This window comes from Gorilla gorilla, chromosome 20, assembly GCF_029281585.2.
Source record: "Gorilla gorilla gorilla isolate KB3781 chromosome 20, NHGRI_mGorGor1-v2.1_pri, whole genome shotgun sequence".
Lineage (NCBI taxonomy): Eukaryota > Metazoa > Chordata > Mammalia > Primates > Hominidae > Gorilla > Gorilla gorilla.
Window position 1 is genome coordinate 35,213,929 of NC_073244.2, and position 21,806 is coordinate 35,235,734.

Sequence of the window (21,806 nt, forward strand, 5' to 3'; positions counted from 1 at the left end):
CACTTGCAGGCTTTACAAACAGAGTGTTTCCAAACTGCTCTATGAACACAAAGGTTAAACTCTGTGAGTGCAACTCACACATCCCAAAGTGGTTGCTGAGAATGATTCTCTCTAGTTTTTATACGAAGATATTTCCTTTTCTACCGTAGGCCCAAAATCGCTTGAAATCTCCACTTGGAAATTCCACAAAAAGAGGGTTTCAAATCTGCTCTGTCTAAAGTAAGGTTCAACTCTGTGAGTTGAACACATGCAGCCCAAAGAAGTTACTGAGAATTCTTCTGTCTAGCGTTATATGCAGAAATCCCGTTTCCAACGAAATCCTCAAAGAGGTCCAAATATCCACTTGCAGACTTTACAAACAGAGTGTTTCCAATCTGCTCTATGAAAACATAGGTTAAACTCTGTGAGTGGAACGCACACATCCCAAAGAGTTTGCAGAGAATGATTCTCTCTAGTTTTTATACGAAGATATTTCCTTTTCTACCGTAGGCCCAAATAGCTTGAAATCTCCACTTGGAAATTCAAGAAAAAGAGGGTTTCAAATCTGCTCTGTCTAAAGTAAGGTTCAACTCTGTGAGTTGAACACAGGCAGCCCAAAGAAGTTACTGACAATTCTTCTGTCTAGCGTTATACGCAGAAATCCCGTTTCCAACAAAATCCTCAAAGAGGTCCAAATATCCACTTGCAGATTTTACAAATAGAGTGTTTCCAAACTGCTCTATGAAAACAAAGGTTAAACTCTGTGAGAGGAACGCACACATCCCAAAGTGTTTGCTGAGAATGATTCCCTCTAGTTTTTATATGAAGATATTTCCTTTTCTACCATAGGCCCAAATCTCTTGAAATCTCCACTTGCAAATTCCACAAAAAGAGGGTTTCAAATCTGCTCTGTCTAAAGGAAGGTTCAACTCTGTGTATTGAACACACGCAGGCCAAAGAAGTTACTGAGAATTCTTCTGTCTAGCGTTATATGCAGAAATCCCGTTTCCAACGATATCCTCAAAGAGGTCCAAATATCCAATTGCAGGCTTTACAAACAGAGTGTTTCCAAACTGCTCTATGAAAACAAAGGTTAAACTCTGTGAGTGGAACTCACAAATCCCAAAGTGGTTGCTGAGAATGATTCTCTCTAGTTTTTATACGAAGATATTTCCTTTTCTACCGTAGGCCCAAAATCGCTTGAAATCTCCACTTGGAAATTCCTCAAAAAGAGGGTTTCAAATCTGCTCTGTCTAAAGTAAGGTTCAACTCTGTGAGTTGAACACACGCAGCCCAAAGAAGTTACTGACAATTCTTCTGTCTAGAGTTATATGCAGAAATCCCGTTTCCAACGAAATCCTCAAAGAGGTCTCAATATCCACTTGCAGACTTTACAAACAGAGTGTTTCCAGACTGCTCTATGAAAACAAAGGTTAAACACTGTGAGTGGAACTCACACATCTCAAAGTGGTTGCTGAGAATGATTCTCTCTAGTTTTTATACGAAGATATTTCCTTTTCAACCGTAGGCCCAAAATCGATTGAAATCTCCACTTGGAAATTCCACAAAAAGAGGGTTTCAAATCTGCTCTGTCTAAAGTAAGGTTCAACTCTGTCAGTTGAACACATGCAGCCCAAAGAAGTTACTGAGAATTCTTCTGTCTAGCGTTATATGCAGAAATCCCGTTTCCAACGAAATCCTCAAAGAGGTCCAAATATCCACTTGCAGATTTTACAAATAGAGTGTTTCCAAACTGCTCTATGAAAACAAAGGTTAAACTCTGTGAGAGGAACGCACACATCCCAAAGTGTTTGCTGAGAATGATTCCCTCTAGTTTTTATATGAAGATATTTCCTTTTCTACCATAGGCCCAAATCTCTTGAAATCTCCACTTGCAAATTCCACAAAAAGAGGGTTTCAAATCTGCTCTGTCTAAAGGAAGGTTCAACTCTGTGTATTGAACACACGCAGGCCAATGAAGTTACTGAGAATTCTTCTGTCTAGCGTTATATGCAGAAATCCCGTTTCCAACGATATCCTCAAAGAGGTCCAAATATCCAATTGCAGGCTTTACAAACAGAGTGTTTCCAAACTGCTCTATGAAAACAAAGGTTAAACTCTGTGAGTGGAACTCACAAATCCCAAAGTGGTTGCTGAGAATGATTCTCTCTAGTTTTTATATGAAGATATTTCCTTTTCTACCGTAGGCCCAAAATCGCTTGAAATCTCCACTTGGAAATTCCTCAAAAAGAGGGTTTAAAATCTGCTCTGTCTAAAGTAAGGTTCAACTCTGTGAGTTGAACACACGCAGCCCAAAGAAGTTACTGACAATTCTTCTGTCTAGCGTTATATGCAGAAATCCCGTTTCCAACGAAATCCTCAAAGAGGTCTCAATATCCACTTGCAGACTTTACAAACAGAGTGTTTCCAGACTGCTCTATGAAAACAAAGGTTAAACACTGTGAGTGGAACTCACACATCTCAAAGTGGTTGCTGAGAATGATTCTCTCTAGTTTTTATACGAAGATATTTCCTTTTCAACCGTAGGCCCAAAATCGATTGAAATCTCCACTTGGAAATTCCACAAAAAGAGGGTTTCAAATCTGCTCTGTCTAAAGTAAGGTTCAACTCTGTCAGTTGAACACATGCAGCCCAAAGAAGTTACTGAGAATTCTTCTGTCTAGCGTTATATGCAGAAATCCCGTTTCCAACGAAATCCTCAAAGAGGTCCAAATATCCACTTGCAGGCTTTACAAACAGAGTGTTTCCAAACTGCTCTATGAACACAAAGGTTAAACTCTGTGAGTGGAACTCACACATCCCAAAGTGGTTGCTGAGAATGATTCTCTCTAGTTTTTATACGAAGATATTTCCTTTTCTACCGTAGGCCCAAAATCGCTTGAAATCTCCACTTGGAAATTCCACAAAAAGAGGGTTTCAAATCTGCTCTGTCTAAAGTAAGGTTCAACTCTGTCAGTTGAACACATGCAGCCCAAAGAAGTTACTGAGAATTCTTCTGTCTAGCGTTATATGCAGAAATCCCGTTTCCAACGAAATCCTCAAAGAGGTCCAAATATCCACTTGCAGGCTTTACAAACAGAGTGTTTCCAAACTGCTCTATGAACACAAAGGTTAAACTCTGTGAGTGCAACTCACACATCCCAAAGTGGTTGCTGAGAATGATTCTCTCTAGTTTTTATACGAAGATATTTCCTTTTCTACCGTAGGCCCAAAATCGCTTGAAATCTCCACTTGGAAATTCCACAAAAAGAGGGTTTCAAATCTGCTCTGTCTAAAGTAAGGTTCAACTCTGTGAGTTGAACACATGCAGCCCAAAGAAGTTACTGAGAATTCTTCTGTCTAGCGTTATATGCAGAAATCCCGTTTCCAACGAAATCCTCAAAGAGGTCCAAATATCCACTTGCAGACTTTACAAACAGAGTGTTTCCAATCTGCTCTATGAAAACATAGGTTAAACTCTGTGAGTGGAACGCACACATCCCAAAGAGTTTGCAGAGAATGATTCTCTCTAGTTTTTATACGAAGATATTTCCTTTTCTACCGTAGGCCCAAATAGCTTGAAATCTCCACTTGGAAATTCAAGAAAAAGAGGGTTTCAAATCTGCTCTGTCTAAAGTAAGGTTCAACTCTGTGAGTTGAACACAGGCAGCCCAAAGAAGTTACTGACAATTCTTCTGTCTAGCGTTATACGCAGAAATCCCGTTTCCAACAAAATCCTCAAAGAGGTCCAAATATCCACTTGCAGATTTTACAAATAGAGTGTTTCCAAACTGCTCTATGAAAACAAAGGTTAAACTCTGTGAGAGGAACGCACACATCCCAAAGTGTTTGCTGAGAATGATTCCCTCTAGTTTTTATATGAAGATATTTCCTTTTCTACCATAGGCCCAAATCTCTTGAAATCTCCACTTGCAAATTCCACAAAAAGAGGGTTTCAAATCTGCTCTGTCTAAAGGAAGGTTCAACTCTGTGTATTGAACACACGCAGGCCAAAGAAGTTACTGAGAATTCTTCTGTCTAGCGTTATATGCAGAAATCCCGTTTCCAACGATATCCTCAAAGAGGTCCAAATATCCAATTGCAGGCTTTACAAACAGAGTGTTTCCAAACTGCTCTATGAAAACAAAGGTTAAACTCTGTGAGTGGAACTCACAAATCCCAAAGTGGTTGCTGAGAATGATTCTCTCTAGTTTTTATACGAAGATATTTCCTTTTCTACCGTAGGCCCAAAATCGCTTGAAATCTCCACTTGGAAATTCCTCAAAAAGAGGGTTTCAAATCTGCTCTGTCTAAAGTAAGGTTCAACTCTGTGAGTTGAACACACGCAGCCCAAAGAAGTTACTGACAATTCTTCTGTCTAGCGTTATATGCAGAAATCCCGTTTCCAACGAAATCCTCAAAGAGGTCTCAATATCCACTTGCAGACTTTACAAACAGAGTGTTTCCAGACTGCTCTATGAAAACAAAGGTTAAACACTGTGAGTGGAACTCACACATCTCAAAGTGGTTGCTGAGAATGATTCTCTCTAGTTTTTATACGAAGATATTTCCTTTTCAACCGTAGGCCCAAAATCGATTGAAATCTCCACTTGGAAATTCCACAAAAAGAGGGTTTCAAATCTGCTCTGTCTAAAGTAAGGTTCAACTCTGTCAGTTGAACACATGCAGCCCAAAGAAGTTACTGAGAATTCTTCTGTCTAGCGTTATATGCAGAAATCCCGTTTCCAACGAAATCCTCAAAGAGGTCCAAATATCCACTTGCAGATTTTACAAATAGAGTGTTTCCAAACTGCTCTATGAAAACAAAGGTTAAACTCTGTGAGAGGAACGCACACATCCCAAAGTGTTTGCTGAGAATGATTCCCTCTAGTTTTTATATGAAGATATTTCCTTTTCTACCATAGGCCCAAATCTCTTGAAATCTCCACTTGCAAATTCCACAAAAAGAGGGTTTCAAATCTGCTCTGTCTAAAGGAAGGTTCAACTCTGTGTATTGAACACACGCAGGCCAAAGAAGTTACTGAGAATTCTTCTGTCTAGCGTTATATGCAGAAATCCCGTTTCCAACGATATCCTCAAAGAGGTCCAAATATCCAATTGCAGGCTTTACAAACAGAGTGTTTCCAAACTGCTCTATGAAAACAAAGGTTAAACTCTGTGAGTGGAACTCACAAATCCCAAAGTGGTTGCTGAGAATGATTCTCTCTAGTTTTTATACGAAGATATTTCCTTTTCTACCGTAGGCCCAAAATCGCTTGAAATCTCCACTTGGAAATTCCTCAAAAAGAGGGTTTCAAATCTGCTCTGTCTAAAGTAAGGTTCAACTCTGTGAGTTGAACACACGCAGCCCAAAGAAGTTACTGACAATTCTTCTGTCTAGCGTTATATGCAGAAATCCCGTTTCCAACGAAATCCTCAAAGAGGTCTCAATATCCACTTGCAGACTTTACAAACAGAGTGTTTCCAGACTGCTCTATGAAAACAAAGGTTAAACACTGTGAGTGGAACTCACACATCTCAAAGTGGTTGCTGAGAATGATTCTCTCTAGTTTTTATACGAAGATATTTCCTTTTCAACCGTAGGCCCAAAATCGATTGAAATCTCCACTTGGAAATTCCACAAAAAGAGGGTTTCAAATCTGCTCTGTCTAAAGTAAGGTTCAACTCTGTCAGTTGAACACATGCAGCCCAAAGAAGTTACTGAGAATTCTTCTGTCTAGCGTTATATGCAGAAATCCCGTTTCCAACGAAATCCTCAAAGAGGTCCAAATATCCACTTGCAGGCTTTACAAACAGAGTGTTTCCAAACTGCTCTATGAACACAAAGGTTAAACTCTGTGAGTGGAACTCACACATCCCAAAGTGGTTGCTGAGAATGATTCTCTCTAGTTTTTATACGAAGATATTTCCTTTTCTACCGTAGGCCCAAAATCGCTTGAAATCTCCACTTGGAAATTCCACAAAAAGAGGGTTTCAAATCTGCTCTGTCTAAAGTAAGGTTCAACTCTGTCAGTTGAACACATGCAGCCCAAAGAAGTTACTGAGAATTCTTCTGTCTAGCGTTATATGCAGAAATCCCGTTTCCAACGAAATCCTCAAAGAGGTCCAAATATCCACTTGCAGGCTTTACAAACAGAGTGTTTCCAAACTGCTCTATGAACACAAAGGTTAAACTCTGTGAGTGCAACTCACACATCCCAAAGTGGTTGCTGAGAATGATTCTCTCTAGTTTTTATACGAAGATATTTCCTTTTCTACCGTAGGCCCAAAATCGCTTGAAATCTCCACTTGGAAATTCCACAAAAAGAGGGTTTCAAATCTGCTCTGTCTAAAGTAAGGTTCAACTCTGTGAGTTGAACACATGCAGCCCAAAGAAGTTACTGAGAATTCTTCTGTCTAGCGTTATATGCAGAAATCCCGTTTCCAACGAAATCCTCAAAGAGGTCCAAATATCCACTTGCAGACTTTACAAACAGAGTGTTTCCAATCTGCTCTATGAAAACATAGGTTAAACTCTGTGAGTGGAACGCACACATCCCAAAGAGTTTGCAGAGAATGATTCTCTCTAGTTTTTATACGAAGATATTTCCTTTTCTACCGTAGGCCCAAATAGCTTGAAATCTCCACTTGGAAATTCAAGAAAAAGAGGGTTTCTAATCTGCTCTGTCTAAAGTAAGGTTCAACTCTGTGAGTTGAACACAGGCAGCCCAAAGAAGTTACTGACAATTCTTCTGTCTAGCGTTATACGCAGAAATCCCGTTTCCAACAAAATCCTCAAAGAGGTCCAAATATCCACTTGCAGATTTTACAAATAGAGTGTTTCCAAACTGCTCTATGAAAACAAAGGTTAAACTCTGTGAGAGGAACGCACACATCCCAAAGTGTTTGCTGAGAATGATTCCCTCTTGTTTTTATATGAAGATATTTCCTTTTCTACCATAGGCCCAAATCTCTTGAAATCTCCACTTGCAAATTCCACAAAAAGAGGGTTTCAAATCTGCTCTGTCTAAAGGAAGGTTCAACTCTGTGTATTGAACACACGCAGGCCAAAGAAGTTACTGAGAATTCTTCTGTCTAGCGTTATATGCAGAAATCCCGTTTCCAACGATATCCTCAAAGAGGTCCAAATATCCAATTGCAGGCTTTACAAACAGAGTGTTTCCAAACTGCTCTATGAAAACAAAGGTTAAACTCTGTGAGTGGAACTCACAAATCCCAAAGTGGTTGCTGAGAATGATTCTCTCTAGTTTTTATACGAAGATATTTCCTTTTCTACCGTAGGCCCAAAATCGCTTGAAATCTCCACTTGCAAATTCCTCAAAAAGAGGGTTTAAAATCTGCTCTGTCTAAAGTAAGGTTCAACTCTGTGAGTTGAACACACGCAGCCCAAAGAAGTTACTGACAATTCTTCTGTCTAGCGTTATATGCAGAAATCCCGTTTCCAACGAAATCCTCAAAGAGGTCTCAATATCCACTTGCAGACTTTACAAACAGAGTGTTTCCAGACTGCTCTATGAAAACAAAGGTTAAACACTGTGAGTGGAACTCACACATCTCAAAGTGGTTGCTGAGAATGATTCTCTCTAGTTTTTATACGAAGATATTTCCTTTTCAACCGTAGGCCCAAAATCGATTGAAATCTCCACTTGGAAATTCCACAAAAAGAGGGTTTCAAATCTGCTCTGTCTAAAGTAAGGTTCAACTCTGTCAGTTGAACACATGCAGCCCAAAGAAGTTACTGAGAATTCTTCTGTCTAGCGTTATATGCAGAAATCCCGTTTCCAACGAAATCCTCAAAGAGGTCCAAATATCCACTTGCAGATTTTACAAATAGAGTGTTTCCAAACTGCTCTATGAAAACAAAGGTTAAACTCTGTGAGAGGAACGCACACATCCCAAAGTGTTTGCTGAGAATGATTCCCTCTAGTTTTTATATGAAGATATTTCCTTTTCTACCATAGGCCCAAATCTCTTGAAATCTCCACTTGCAAATTCCACAAAAAGAGGGTTTCAAATCTGCTCTGTCTAAAGGAAGGTTCAACTCTGTGTATTGAACACACGCAGGCCAAAGAAGTTACTGAGAATTCTTCTGTCTAGCGTTATATGCAGAAATCCCGTTTCCAACGATATCCTCAAAGAGGTCCAAATATCCAATTGCAGGCTTTACAAACAGAGTGTTTCCAAACTGCTCTATGAAAACAAAGGTTAAACTCTGTGAGTGGAACTCACAAATCCCAAAGTGGTTGCTGAGAATGATTCTCTCTAGTTTTTATACGAAGATATTTCCTTTTCTACCGTAGGCCCAAAATCGCTTGAAATCTCCACTTGGAAATTCCTCAAAAAGAGGGTTTAAAATCTGCTCTGTCTAAAGTAAGGTTCAACTCTGTGAGTTGAACACACGCAGCCCAAAGAAGTTACTGACAATTCTTCTGTCTAGGGTTATATGCAGAAATCCCGTTTCCAACGAAATCCTCAAAGAGGTCTCAATATCCACTTGCAGACTTTACAAACAGAGTGTTTCCAGACTGCTCTATGAAAACAAAGGTTAAACACTGTGAGTGGAACTCACACATCTCAAAGTGGTTGCTGAGAATGATTCTCTCTAGTTTTTATACGAAGATATTTCCTTTTCTACCGTAGGCCCAAAATCGCTTGAAATCTCCACTTGGAAATTCCTCAAAAAGAGGGTTTCAAATCTGCTCTGTCTAAAGTAAGGTTCAACTCTGTGAGTTGAACACACGCAGCCCAAAGAAGTTACTGACAATTCTTCTGTCTAGCGTTATATGCAGAAATCCCGTTTCCAACGAAATCCTCAAAGAGGTCTCAATATCCACTTGCAGACTTTACAAACAGAGTGTTTCCAGACTGCTCTATGAAAACAAAGGTTAAACACTGTGAGTGGAACTCACACATCTCAAAGTGGTTGCTGAGAATGATTCTCTCTAGTTTTTATACGAAGATATTTCCTTTTCAACCGTAGGCCCAAAATCGATTGAAATCTCCACTTGGAAATTCCACAAAAAGAGGGTTTCAAATCTGCTCTGTCTAAAGTAAGGTTCAACTCTGTCAGTTGAACACATGCAGCCCAAAGAAGTTACTGAGAATTCTTCTGTCTAGCGTTATATGCAGAAATCCCGTTTCCAACGAAATCCTCAAAGAGGTCCAAATATCCACTTGCAGATTTTACAAATAGAGTGTTTCCAAAGTGCTCTATGAAAACAAAGGTTAAACTCTGTGAGAGGAACGCACACATCCCAAAGTGTTTGCTGAGAATGATTCCCTCTAGTTTTTATATGAAGATATTTCCTTTTCTACCATAGGCCCAAATCTCTTGAAATCTCCACTTGCAAATTCCACAAAAAGAGGGTTTCAAATCTGCTCTGTCTAAAGGAAGGTTCAACTCTGTGTATTGAACACACGCAGGCCAAAGAAGTTACTGAGAATTCTTCTGTCTAGCGTTATATGCAGAAATCCCGTTTCCAACGATATCCTCAAAGAGGTCCAAATATCCAATTGCAGGCTTTACAAACAGAGTGTTTCCAAACTGCTCTATGAAAACAAAGGTTAAACTCTGTGAGTGGAACTCACAAATCCCAAAGTGGTTGCTGAGAATGATTCTCTCTAGTTTTTATACGAAGATATTTCCTTTTCTACCGTAGGCCCAAAATCGCTTGAAATCTCCACTTGGAAATTCCTCAAAAAGAGGGTTTAAAATCTGCTCTGTCTAAAGTAAGGTTCAACTCTGTGAGTTGAACACACGCAGCCCAAAGAAGTTACTGACAATTCTTCTGTCTAGCGTTATATGCAGAAATCCCGTTTCCAACGAAATCCTCAAAGAGGTCTCAATATCCACTTGCAGACTTTACAAACAGAGTGTTTCCAGACTGCTCTATGAAAACAAAGGTTAAACACTGTGAGTGGAACTCACACATCTCAAAGTGGTTGCTGAGAATGATTCTCTCTAGTTTTTATACGAAGATATTTCCTTTTCAACCGTAGGCCCAAAATCGATTGAAATCTCCACTTGGAAATTCCACAAAAAGAGGGTTTCAAATCTGCTCTGTCTAAAGTAAGGTTCAACTCTGTCAGTTGAACACATGCAGCCCAAAGAAGTTACTGAGAATTCTTCTGTCTAGCGTTATATGCAGAAATCCCGTTTCCAACGAAATCCTCAAAGAGGTCCAAATATCCACTTGCAGGCTTTACAAACAGAGTGTTTCCAAACTGCTCTATGAACACAAAGGTTAAACTCTGTGAGTGGAACTCACACATCCCAAAGTGGTTGCTGAGAATGATTCTCTCTAGTTTTTATACGAAGATATTTCCTTTTCTACCGTAGGCCCAAAATCGCTTGAAATCTCCACTTGGAAATTCCACAAAAAGAGGGTTTCAAATCTGCTCTGTCTAAAGTAAGGTTCAACTCTGTCAGTTGAACACATGCAGCCCAAAGAAGTTACTGAGAATTCTTCTGTCTAGCGTTATATGCAGAAATCCCGTTTCCAACGAAATCCTCAAAGAGGTCCAAATATCCACTTGCAGGCTTTACAAACAGAGTGTTTCCAAACTGCTCTATGAACACAAAGGTTAAACTCTGTGAGTGCAACTCACACATCCCAAAGTGGTTGCTGAGAATGATTCTCTCTAGTTTTTATACGAAGATATTTCCTTTTCTACCGTAGGCCCAAAATCGCTTGAAATCTCCACTTGGAAATTCCACAAAAAGAGGGTTTCAAATCTGCTCTGTCTAAAGTAAGGTTCAACTCTGTGAGTTGAACACATGCAGCCCAAAGAAGTTACTGAGAATTCTTCTGTCTAGCGTTATATGCAGAAATCCCGTTTCCAACGAAATCCTCAAAGAGGTCCAAATATCCACTTGCAGACTTTACAAACAGAGTGTTTCCAATCTGCTCTATGAAAACATAGGTTAAACTCTGTGAGTGGAACGCACACATCCCAAAGAGTTTGCAGAGAATGATTCTCTCTAGTTTTTATACGAAGATATTTCCTTTTCTACCGTAGGCCCAAATAGCTTGAAATCTCCACTTGGAAATTCAAGAAAAAGAGGGTTTCAAATCTGCTCTGTCTAAAGTAAGGTTCAACTCTGTGAGTTGAACACAGGCAGCCCAAAGAAGTTACTGACAATTCTTCTGTCTAGCGTTATACGCAGAAATCCCGTTTCCAACAAAATCCTCAAAGAGGTCCAAATATCCACTTGCAGATTTTACAAATAGAGTGTTTCCAAACTGCTCTATGAAAACAAAGGTTAAACTCTGTGAGAGGAACGCACACATCCCAAAGTGTTTGCTGAGAATGATTCCCTCTTGTTTTTATATGAAGATATTTCCTTTTCTACCATAGGCCCAAATCTCTTGAAATCTCCACTTGCAAATTCCACAAAAAGAGGGTTTCAAATCTGCTCTGTCTAAAGGAAGGTTCAACTCTGTGTATTGAACACACGCAGGCCAAAGAAGTTACTGAGAATTCTTCTGTCTAGCGTTATATGCAGAAATCCCGTTTCCAACGATATCCTCAAAGAGGTCCAAATATCCAATTGCAGGCTTTACAAACAGAGTGTTTCCAAACTGCTCTATGAAAACAAAGGTTAAACTCTGTGAGTGGAACTCACAAATCCCAAAGTGGTTGCTGAGAATGATTCTCTCTAGTTTTTATACGAAGATATTTCCTTTTCTACCGTAGGCCCAAAATCGCTTGAAATCTCCACTTGCAAATTCCTCAAAAAGAGGGTTTAAAATCTGCTCTGTCTAAAGTAAGGTTCAACTCTGTGAGTTGAACACACGCAGCCCAAAGAAGTTACTGACAATTCTTCTGTCTAGCGTTATATGCAGAAATCCCGTTTCCAACGAAATCCTCAAAGAGGTCTCAATATCCACTTGCAGACTTTACAAACAGAGTGTTTCCAGACTGCTCTATGAAAACAAAGGTTAAACACTGTGAGTGGAACTCACACATCTCAAAGTGGTTGCTGAGAATGATTCTCTCTAGTTTTTATACGAAGATATTTCCTTTTCAACCGTAGGCCCAAAATCGATTGAAATCTCCACTTGGAAATTCCACAAAAAGAGGGTTTCAAATCTGCTCTGTCTAAAGTAAGGTTCAACTCTGTCAGTTGAACACATGCAGCCCAAAGAAGTTACTGAGAATTCTTCTGTCTAGCGTTATATGCAGAAATCCCGTTTCCAACGAAATCCTCAAAGAGGTCCAAATATCCACTTGCAGATTTTACAAATAGAGTGTTTCCAAACTGCTCTATGAAAACAAAGGTTAAACTCTGTGAGAGGAACGCACACATCCCAAAGTGTTTGCTGAGAATGATTCCCTCTAGTTTTTATATGAAGATATTTCCTTTTCTACCATAGGCCCAAATCTCTTGAAATCTCCACTTGCAAATTCCACAAAAAGAGGGTTTCAAATCTGCTCTGTCTAAAGGAAGGTTCAACTCTGTGTATTGAACACACGCAGGCCAAAGAAGTTACTGAGAATTCTTCTGTCTAGCGTTATATGCAGAAATCCCGTTTCCAACGATATCCTCAAAGAGGTCCAAATATCCAATTGCAGGCTTTACAAACAGAGTGTTTCCAAACTGCTCTATGAAAACAAAGGTTAAACTCTGTGAGTGGAACTCACAAATCCCAAAGTGGTTGCTGAGAATGATTCTCTCTAGTTTTTATACGAAGATATTTCCTTTTCTACCGTAGGCCCAAAATCGCTTGAAATCTCCACTTGGAAATTCCTCAAAAAGAGGGTTTAAAATCTGCTCTGTCTAAAGTAAGGTTCAACTCTGTGAGTTGAACACACGCAGCCCAAAGAAGTTACTGACAATTCTTCTGTCTAGGGTTATATGCAGAAATCCCGTTTCCAACGAAATCCTCAAAGAGGTCTCAATATCCACTTGCAGACTTTACAAACAGAGTGTTTCCAGACTGCTCTATGAAAACAAAGGTTAAACACTGTGAGTGGAACTCACACATCTCAAAGTGGTTGCTGAGAATGATTCTCTCTAGTTTTTATACGAAGATATTTCCTTTTCTACCGTAGGCCCAAAATCGCTTGAAATCTCCACTTGGAAATTCCTCAAAAAGAGGGTTTCAAATCTGCTCTGTCTAAAGTAAGGTTCAACTCTGTGAGTTGAACACACGCAGCCCAAAGAAGTTACTGACAATTCTTCTGTCTAGCGTTATATGCAGAAATCCCGTTTCCAACGAAATCCTCAAAGAGGTCTCAATATCCACTTGCAGACTTTACAAACAGAGTGTTTCCAGACTGCTCTATGAAAACAAAGGTTAAACACTGTGAGTGGAACTCACACATCTCAAAGTGGTTGCTGAGAATGATTCTCTCTAGTTTTTATACGAAGATATTTCCTTTTCAACCGTAGGCCCAAAATCGATTGAAATCTCCACTTGGAAATTCCACAAAAAGAGGGTTTCAAATCTGCTCTGTCTAAAGTAAGGTTCAACTCTGTCAGTTGAACACATGCAGCCCAAAGAAGTTACTGAGAATTCTTCTGTCTAGCGTTATATGCAGAAATCCCGTTTCCAACGAAATCCTCAAAGAGGTCCAAATATCCACTTGCAGATTTTACAAATAGAGTGTTTCCAAACTGCTCTATGAAAACAAAGGTTAAACTCTGTGAGAGGAACGCACACATCCCAAAGTGTTTGCTGAGAATGATTCCCTCTAGTTTTTATATGAAGATATTTCCTTTTCTACCATAGGCCCAAATCTCTTGAAATCTCCACTTGCAAATTCCACAAAAAGAGGGTTTCAAATCTGCTCTGTCTAAAGGAAGGTTCAACTCTGTGTATTGAACACACGCAGGCCAAAGAAGTTACTGAGAATTCTTCTGTCTAGCGTTATATGCAGAAATCCCGTTTCCAACGATATCCTCAAAGAGGTCCAAATATCCAATTGCAGGCTTTACAAACAGAGTGTTTCCAAACTGCTCTATGAAAACAAAGGTTAAACTCTGTGAGTGGAACTCACAAATCCCAAAGTGGTTGCTGAGAATGATTCTCTCTAGTTTTTATACGAAGATATTTCCTTTTCTACCGTAGGCCCAAAATCGCTTGAAATCTCCACTTGGAAATTCCTCAAAAAGAGGGTTTAAAATCTGCTCTGTCTAAAGTAAGGTTCAACTCTGTGAGTTGAACACACGCAGCCCAAAGAAGTTACTGACAATTCTTCTGTCTAGCGTTATATGCAGAAATCCCGTTTCCAACGAAATCCTCAAAGAGGTCTCAATATCCACTTGCAGACTTTACAAACAGAGTGTTTCCAGACTGCTCTATGAAAACAAAGGTTAAACACTGTGAGTGGAACTCACACATCTCAAAGTGGTTGCTGAGAATGATTCTCTCTAGTTTTTATACGAAGATATTTCCTTTTCAACCGTAGGCCCAAAATCGATTGAAATCTCCACTTGGAAATTCCACAAAAAGAGGGTTTCAAATCTGCTCTGTCTAAAGTAAGGTTCAACTCTGTCAGTTGAACACATGCAGCCCAAAGAAGTTACTGAGAATTCTTCTGTCTAGCGTTATATGCAGAAATCCCGTTTCCAACGAAATCCTCAAAGAGGTCCAAATATCCACTTGCAGGCTTTACAAACAGAGTGTTTCCAAACTGCTCTATGAACACAAAGGTTAAACTCTGTGAGTGGAACTCACACATCCCAAAGTGGTTGCTGAGAATGATTCTCTCTAGTTTTTATACGAAGATATTTCCTTTTCTACCGTAGGCCCAAAATCGCTTGAAATCTCCACTTGGAAATTCCACAAAAAGAGGGTTTCAAATCTGCTCTGTCTAAAGTAAGGTTCAACTCTGTCAGTTGAACACATGCAGCCCAAAGAAGTTACTGAGAATTCTTCTGTCTAGCGTTATATGCAGAAATCCCGTTTCCAACGAAATCCTCAAAGAGGTCCAAATATCCACTTGCAGGCTTTACAAACAGAGTGTTTCCAAACTGCTCTATGAACACAAAGGTTAAACTCTGTGAGTGCAACTCACACATCCCAAAGTGGTTGCTGAGAATGATTCTCTCTAGTTTTTATACGAAGATATTTCCTTTTCTACCGTAGGCCCAAAATCGCTTGAAATCTCCACTTGGAAATTCCACAAAAAGAGGGTTTCAAATCTGCTCTGTCTAAAGTAAGGTTCAACTCTGTGAGTTGAACACATGCAGCCCAAAGAAGTTACTGAGAATTCTTCTGTCTAGCGTTATATGCAGAAATCCCGTTTCCAACGAAATCCTCAAAGAGGTCCAAATATCCACTTGCAGACTTTACAAACAGAGTGTTTCCAATCTGCTCTATGAAAACATAGGTTAAACTCTGTGAGTGGAACGCACACATCCCAAAGAGTTTGCAGAGAATGATTCTCTCTAGTTTTTATACGAAGATATTTCCTTTTCTACCGTAGGCCCAAATAGCTTGAAATCTCCACTTGGAAATTCAAGAAAAAGAGGGTTTCAAATCTGCTCTGTCTAAAGTAAGGTTCAACTCTGTGAGTTGAACACAGGCAGCCCAAAGAAGTTACTGACAATTCTTCTGTCTAGCGTTATACGCAGAAATCCCGTTTCCAACAAAATCCTCAAAGAGGTCCAAATATCCACTTGCAGATTTTACAAATAGAGTGTTTCCAAACTGCTCTATGAAAACAAAGGTTAAACTCTGTGAGAGGAACGCACACATCCCAAAGTGTTTGCTGAGAATGATTCCCTCTAGTTTTTATATGAAGATATTTCCTTTTCTACCATAGGCCCAAATCTCTTGAAATCTCCACTTGCAAATTCCACAAAAAGAGGGTTTCAAATCTGCTCTGTCTAAAGGAAGGTTCAACTCTGTGTATTGAACACACGCAGGCCAAAGAAGTTACTGAGAATTCTTCTGTCTAGCGTTATATGCAGAAATCCCGTTTCCAACGATATCCTCAAAGAGGTCCAAATATCCAATTGCAGGCTTTACAAACAGAGTGTTTCCAAACTGCTCTATGAAAACAAAGGTTAAACTCTGTGAGTGGAACTCACAAATCCCAAAGTGGTTGCTGAGAATGATTCTCTCTAGTTTTTATACGAAGATATTTCCTTTTCTACCGTAGGCCCAAAATCGCTTGAAATCTCCACTTGGAAATTCCTCAAAAAGAGGGTTTAAAATCTGCTCTGTCTAAAGTAAGGTTCAACTCTGTGAGTTGAACACACGCAGCCCAAAGAAGTTACTGACAATTCTTCTGTCTAGCGTTATATGCAGAAATCCCGTTTCCAACGAAATCCTCAAAGAGGTCTCAATATCCACTTGCAGACTTTACAAACAGAGTGTTTCCAGACTGCTCTATGAAAACAAAGGTTAAACACTGTGAGTGGAACTCACACATCTCAAAGTGGTTGCTGAGAATGATTCTCTCTAGTTTTTATACGAAGATATTTCCTTTTCAACCGTAGGCCCAAAATCGATTGAAATCTCCACTTGGAAATTCCACAAAAAGAGGGTTTCAAATCTGCTCTGTCTAAAGTAAGGTTCAACTCTGTCAGTTGAACACATGCAGCCCAAAGAAGTTACTGAGAATTCTTCTGTCTAGCGTTATATGCAGAAATCCCGTTTCCAACGAAATCCTCAAAGAGGTCCAAATATCCACTTGCAGGCTTTACAAACAGAGTGTTTCCAAACTGCTCTATGAACACAAAGGTTTAACTCTGTGAGTGGAACTCACACATCCCAAAGTGGTTGCTGAGAATGATTCTCTCTAGTTTTTATACGAAGATATTTCCTTTTCTACCGTAGGCCCAAAATCGCTTGAAATCTCCACTTGGAAATTCCACAAAAAGAGGGTTTCAAATCTGCTCTGTCTAAAGTAAGGTTCAACTCTGTCAGTTGAACACATGCAGCCCAAAGAAGTTACTGAGAATTCTTCTGTCTTGCGTTATATGCAGAAATCCCGTTTCCAACGAAATCCTCAAAGAGGTCCAAATATCCACTTGCAGATTTTACAAATAGAGTGTTTCCAAACTGCTCTATGAAAACAAAGGTTAAACTCTGTGAGAGGAACGCACACATCCCAAAGTGTTTGCTGAGAATGATTCCCTCTAGTTTTTATATGAAGATATTTCCTTTTCTACCATAGGCCCAAATCTCTTGAAATCTCCACTTGCAAATTCCACAAAAAGAGGGTTTCAAATCTGCTCTGTCTAAAGGAAGGTTCAACTCTGTGTATTGAACACACGCAGGCCAAAGAAGTTACTGAGAATTCTTCTGTCTAGCGTTATATGCAGAAATCCCGTTTCCAACGATATCCTCAAAGAGGTCCAAATATCCAATTGCAGGCTTTACAAACAGAGTGTTTCCAAACTGCTCTATGAAAACAAAGGTTAAACTCTGTGAGTGGAACTCACAAATCCCAAAGTGGTTGCTGAGAATGATTCTCTCTAGTTTTTATACGAAGATATTTCCTTTTCTACCGTAGGCCCAAAATCGCTTGAAATCTCCACTTGGAAATTCCTCAAAAAGAGGGTTTAAAATCTGCTCTGTCTAAAGTAAGGTTCAACTCTGTGAGTTGAACACACGCAGCCCAAAGAAGTTACTGACAATTCTTCTGTCTAGCGTTATATGCAGAAATCCCGTTTCCAACGAAATCCTCAAAGAGGTCTCAATATCCACTTGCAGACTTTACAAACAGAGTGTTTCCAGACTGCTCTATGAAAACAAAGGTTAAACACTGTGAGTGGAACTCACACATCTCAAAGTGGTTGCTGAGAATGATTCTCTCTAGTTTTTATACGAAGATATTTCCTTTTCAACCGTAGGCCCAAAATCGATTGAAATCTCCACTTGGAAATTCCACAAAAAGAGGGTTTCAAATCTGCTCTGTCTAAAGTAAGGTTCAACTCTGTCAGTTGAACACATGCAGCCCAAAGAAGTTACTGAGAATTCTTCTGTCTAGCGTTATATGCAGAAATCCCGTTTCCAACGAAATCCTCAAAGAGGTCCAAATATCCACTTGCAGGCTTTACAAACAGAGTGTTTCCAAACTGCTCTATGAACACAAAGGTTAAACTCTGTGAGTGGAACTCACACATCCCAAAGTGGTTGCTGAGAATGATTCTCTCTAGTTTTTATACGAAGATATTTCCTTTTCTACCGTAGGCCCAAAATCGCTTGAAATCTCCACTTGGAAATTCCACAAAAAGAGGGTTTCAAATCTGCTCTGTCTAAAGTAAGGTTCAACTCTGTCAGTTGAACACATGCAGCCCAAAGAAGTTACTGAGAATTCTTCTGTCTAGCGTTATATGCAGAAATCCCGTTTCCAACGAAATCCTCAAAGAGGTCCAAATATCCACTTGCAGGCTTTACAAACAGAGTGTTTCCAAACTGCTCTATGAACACAAAGGTTAAACTCTGTGAGTGCAACTCACACATCCCAAAGTGGTTGCTGAGAATGATTCTCTCTAGTTTTTATACGAAGATATTTCCTTTTCTACCGTAGGCCCAAAATCGCTTGAAATCTCCACTTGGAAATTCCACAAAAAGAGGGTTTCAAATCTGCTCTGTCTAAAGTAAGGTTCAACTCTGTGAGTTGAACACATGCAGCCCAAAGAAGTTACTGAGAATTCTTCTGTCTAGCGTTATATGCAGAAATCCCGTTTCCAACGAAATCCTCAAAGAGGTCCAAATATCCACTTGCAGACTTTACAAACAGAGTGTTTCCAATCTGCTCTATGAAAACATAGGTTAAACTCTGTGAGTGGAACGCACACATCCCAAAGAGTTTGCAGAGAATGATTCTCTCTAGTTTTTATACGAAGATATTTCCTTTTCTACCGTAGGCCCAAATAGCTTGAAATCTCCACTTGGAAATTCAAGAAAAAGAGGGTTTCAAATCTGCTCTGTCTAAAGTAAGGTTCAACTCTGTGAGTTGAACACAGGCAGCCCAAAGAAGTTACTGACAATTCTTCTGTCTAGCGTTATACGCAGAAATCCCGTTTCCAACAAAATCCTCAAAGAGGTCCAAATATCCACTTGCAGATTTTACAAATAGAGTGTTTCCAAACTGCTCTATGAAAACAAAGGTTAAACTCTGTGAGAGGAACGCACACATCCCAAAGTGTTTGCTGAGAATGATTCCCTCTAGTTTTTATATGAAGATATTTCCTTTTCTACCATAGGCCCAAATCTCTTGAAATCTCCACTTGCAAATTCCACAAAAAGAGGGTTTCAAATCTGCTCTGTCTAAAGGAAGGTTCAACTCTGTGTATTGAACACACGCAGGCCAAAGAAGTTACTGAGAATTCTTCTGTCTAGCGTTATATGCAGAAATCCCGTTTCCAACGATATCCTCAAAGAGGTCCAAATATCCAATTGCAGGCTTTACAAACAGAGTGTTTCCAAACTGCTCTATGAAAACAAAGGTTAAACTCTGTGAGTGGAACTCACAAATCCCAAAGTGGTTGCTGAGAATGATTCTCTCTAGTTTTTATACGAAGATATTTCCTTTTCTACCGTAGGCCCAAAATCGCTTGAAATCTCCACTTGGAAATTCCTCAAAAAGAGGGTTTAAAATCTGCTCTGTCTAAAGTAAGGTTCAACTCTGTGAGTTGAACACACGCAGCCCAAAGAAGTTACTGACAATTCTTCTGTCTAGCGTTATATGCAGAAATCCCGTTTCCAACGAAATCCTCAAAGAGGTCTCAATATCCACTTGCAGACTTTACAAACAGAGTGTTTCCAGACTGCTCTATGAAAACAAAGGTTAAACACTGTGAGTGGAACTCACACATCTCAAAGTGGTTGCTGAGAATGATTCTCTCTAGTTTTTATACGAAGATATTTCCTTTTCAACCATAGGCCCAAAATCGATTGAAATCTCCACTTGGAAATTCCACAAAAAGAGGGTTTCAAATCTGCTCTGTCTAAAGTAAGGTTCAACTCTGTCAGTTGAACACATGCAGCCCAAAGAAGTTACTGAGAATTCTTCTGTCTAGCGTTATATGCAGAAATCCCGTTTCCAACGAAATCCTCAAAGAGGTCCAAATATCCACTTGCAGATTTTACAAATAGAGTGTTTCCAAACTGCTCTATGAAAACAAAGGTTAAACTCTGTGAGAGGAACGCACACATCCCAAAGTGTTTGCTGAGAATGATTCCCTCTAGTTTTTATATGAAGATATTTCCTTTTCTACCATAGGCCCAAATCTCTTGAAATCTCCACTTGCAAATTCCACAATAAGAGGGTTTCAAATCTGCTCTGTCTAAAGGAAGGTTCAACTCTGTGTATTGAACACACGCAGGCCAAAGAAGTTACTGAGAATTCTTCTGTCTAGCGTTATATGCAGAAATCCCGTTTCCAACGATATCCTCAAAGAGGTCCAAATATCCAATTGCAGGCTTTACAAACAGAGTGTTTCCAAACTGCTCTATGAAAACAAAGGTTAAACTCTGTGAGTGGAACTCACAAATCCCAAAGTGGTTGCTGAGAATGATTCTCTCTAGTTTTTATACGAAGATATTTCCTTTTCTACCGTAGGCCCAAAATCGCTTGAAATCTCCACTTGGAAATTCCTCAAAAAGAGGGTTTAAAATCTGCTCTGTCTAAAGTAAGGTTCAACTCTGTGAGTTGAACACACGCAGCCCAAAGAAGTTACTGACAATTCTTCTGTCTAGCGTTATATGCAGAAATCCCGTTTCCAACGAAATCCTCAAAGAGGTCTCAATATCCACTTGCAGACTTTACAAACAGAGTGTTTCCAGACTGCTCTATGAAAACAAAGGTTAAACACTGTGAGTGGAACTCACACATCTCAAAGTGGTTGCTGAGAATGATTCTCTCTAGTTTTTATACGAAGATATTTCCTTTTCAACCGTAGGCCCAAAATCGATTGAAATCTCCACTTGGAAATTCCACAAAAAGAGGGTTTCAAATCTGCTCTGTCTAAAGTAAGGTTCAACTCTGTCAGTTGAACACATGCAGCCCAAAGAAGTTACTGAGAATTCTTCTGTCTAGCGTTATATGCAGAAATCCCGTTTCCAACGAAATCCTCAAAGAGGTCCAAATATCCACTTGCAGGCTTTACAAACAGAGTGTTTCCAAACTGCTCTATGAACACAAAGGTTAAACTCTGTGAGTGGAACTCACACATCCCAAAGTGGTTGCTGAGAATGATTCTCTCTAGTTTTTATACGAAGATATTTCCTTTTCTACCGTAGGCCCAAAATCGCTTGAAATCTCCACTTGGAAATTCCACAAAAAGAGGGTTTCAAATCTGCTCTGTCTAAAGTAAGGTTCAACTCTGTCAGTTGAACACATGCAGCCCAAAGAAGTTACTGAGAATTCTTCTGTCTAGCGTTATATGCAGAAATCCCGTTTCCAACGAAATCCTCAAAGAGGTCCAAATATCCACTTGCAGGCTTTACAAACAGAGTGTTTCCAAACTGCTCTATGAACACAAAGGTTAAACTCTGTGAGTGCAACTCACACATCCCAAAGTGGTTGCTGAGAATGATTCTCTCTAGTTTTTATACGAAGATATTTCCTTTTCTACCGTAGGCCCATAATCGCTTGAAATCTCCACTTGGAAATTCCACAAAAAGAGGGTTTCAAATCTGCTCTGTCTAAAGTAAGGTTCAACTCTGTGAGTTGAACACATGCAGCCCAAAGAAGTTACTGAGAATTCTTCTGTCTAGCGTTATATGCAGAAATCCCGTTTCCAACGAAATCCTCAAAGAGGTCCAAATATCCACTTGCAGACTTTACAAACAGAGTGTTTCCAATCTGCTCTATGAAAACATAGGTTAAACTCTGTG